This window comes from Dipteris shenzhenensis, chromosome 2, assembly GCF_047967505.1.
Source record: "Dipteris shenzhenensis isolate YYH24624 ecotype China chromosome 2, Dip_SZ_1.0, whole genome shotgun sequence".
NCBI classification, from domain to species: Eukaryota; Viridiplantae; Streptophyta; class Polypodiopsida; order Gleicheniales; family Dipteridaceae; genus Dipteris; species Dipteris shenzhenensis.
The window spans coordinates 50677697-50680445 of record NC_141597.1 but is presented as its reverse complement, the minus strand read 5'-3'; positions in this window follow the sequence as shown (position 1 = coordinate 50680445).

The following is a 2749-nucleotide window of genomic DNA, read 5'->3' as shown; positions in this document are numbered from 1 at the left end:
TTGATGGTCAAGTCATATAAACCATTGCCATTCCAAGTGCGTATGCTAGATCAATGACCAGTTGATCCTAAGGGTATGCTACAAGATGTGGTCATCTCGATAGGCATCATTTATTATACAATTAGTTTTATTGTGATCACTATGGAGCAGCATGCCTACCCAATGTTATTGGGAAGACCTTGTCTAGAAAGTACAAAAGTACTCCATGATGAGGGTACAGAGGAGATAACCATTAAGACAAAAGGTTAAAATGTGTGTATACCGACCAATCCTCAGAAGGATATGAGTTTTGTTCGTCCCAAGAATCTTGAAGTTAAAGATCCATTTCTGCAAGATGTTGAGTCTTAGTTAGTGGAGTTGCATATCTTACCTATGGGTGAGATAGACATTTTTCAAGTAGTTGCTGACATCAAGTAGAAATTGCACGACGAACAGATTGCTAAAAAAAAGGATCTTTTTTCAAGAAATTTTACAAAGGACATTGAGGGAGAAAGAGAGATTGTTGAAGTACCAGTAACAACACGCCCTGGGGCACCAACTCCCTTTAGTAAGAAAACCTATCAAAATCATGAGTATGAGATGAATTTAACAATATGCCATGAGTAGAAATCATGAAAACTAACATGGTTGTGTTCCACACTAAAAGAGCTTCAAATATGTCTTTACACCTTGAAATTTGGGTAACACATGAAAAAGTTACATTAATTTGAGAGGAGATGGGTTTTCATATTTTATTGTATTTTTTGTTTTACCCCCCCCATCCAAAAGACCCCCCTTGGGCCTCACATATTATGAAAAACATGTACAAATCTTAAAAACTTGCATATTTTTCAAGGTATATACCTTATATTTTGTGGGAGGGGGACATGAAATTTTTATATTTTTCCTCAGGGGGTCACTATGTATAAACCCTCTATATCACGTGCATTCAAGGCCTATTTTTTAAATCCCTTATCTGTAAATTTTTCATTAATAAAATGTACCCCTTTTCTATACAAATCTGTAAATTTTTCCCAAAACTATTTTAAATAGTCCCTTATATATTTATTTTTGTAAATTTTAGAAATAAAAAATATCCTTCTATTGAACTCACGTGATAGGGTTACATATGATGAGTGACCCCCCCCGAGTATTTTTCCCTTGCATATTTGAATTTTGTAACGGAAATCCATGCATATTATATATGGACCACCTTGTCCCCCCATACCCTAGATTTTGGACGAGGGTAGTAACATATTACATATTGAGTTGGCGCCCCAGACAATACGCATATGAAATTTGAACAGCTAGTTCTAGAACCTACACAAGAGTTGAACTTGGGAACACAAGTGTACCCAGTCATGGTAGTGGTAAGTGACAACCTGTCTACCGAGCAACTCGGATGGACAAGGGATCTATTTGTCAGGTTTGCATGGAGTTGTAGAGATTTGAGAGGGGTTCGTCCTGAACTGTATTAGCACAAGATACCATTATTCCTAGATGCTAAGCCAATCGAGTAGCAAAGGTATAGGATGAATCCCAATTATGCCAAGCAAGTCAAGGCTAAGTTGGATCAAATTTTACAAGCTAGATTTATATATGCCATAGACCAAAGTGATTGGCTTTTTCCTATTGTAGTTGTGCCTAAGAAAAATGGAAAACTCTGAGTCTGTGTGGATTATAAAAAATTAAATGCTTAGACTGTTCTAGATCCATTTCCCATTCCTTTTATGATGGAATTTTAGATCGGATTGCAAGCCATGAGATATACTCATTTATGGATGGCTATAGGTGGTATAATCAGCTTATAATCCACTTGATCCACTTAATCACTTTCATCATAGAATGGAGATCTTATCCAACTAAAGTGATGTAGTTTGGATTGAGGAATGCCCCGTCAACTTTTCAAAAGTTTATGGTGGAAAACTTCAGAGAGTACCTCAATAAATTCATTGCAATTTACTTAGATGATTTTTGTGTGTGTTCCTTGGATATTGATCACTTGGGATATCTTGGGAAGGTTTTTTAGAGATGCAGGAAAGAGGGTATCTCTTAAGAGTGTGTTCTGTGTCCTAGTTGGTATTCTACTCGGTCATATTATTTCTAAGGATGGAATCAGTATCAAGCTAGGTAAAATCAAAGCCATCCACCAGCAGATGCCTGAACCCTAGAATTTACTCAATTATGTTCTTTTGTGGAAATTATCAGCTTGTCTCATAGGTTCATCAAGGAATTTGCTAAGATTGTAGTGCCCTTGTATGAATTGACAAAAAAGGATACTAAGTTTGAGTGGAATGCTGAGTTGACCATAGTTTTCAATGGTGTGAAAAATCAAGCAATGGCTACTCCAATTCTCAGACAGCAAAGATGGGATGTCATTTTCCATGTACAAGTGGATGCTTCTAGTTATGCATTAGGTATTATTTTAGTGCATCTATCAAACTATAGCACCACCAAGCAAGAAGCTCTAGGAATGGTTTTCAATTTGCAGAAGTTAAGCCATTATCTACTCGGGAATCCTTTTGTGTTCTATGTGGATCATCAAGCCCTACTTTATCTCATCAATAAAACTATCATTCAAGGACGGCTTGTTTGTTGGATGATATTGTTGTAGTAGTTGAACTTCAAGATTATTCATAAACCATGTAAGACCCATGTGGGTGCTGATTGTTTGTCCAGGTTACCATTACCCAAGCAAACTCAAGGAATTGACATGGAATTACCAGATGCTGATTTGTTTGCAATTGATTATTGTGAGAATGAGTAGGTT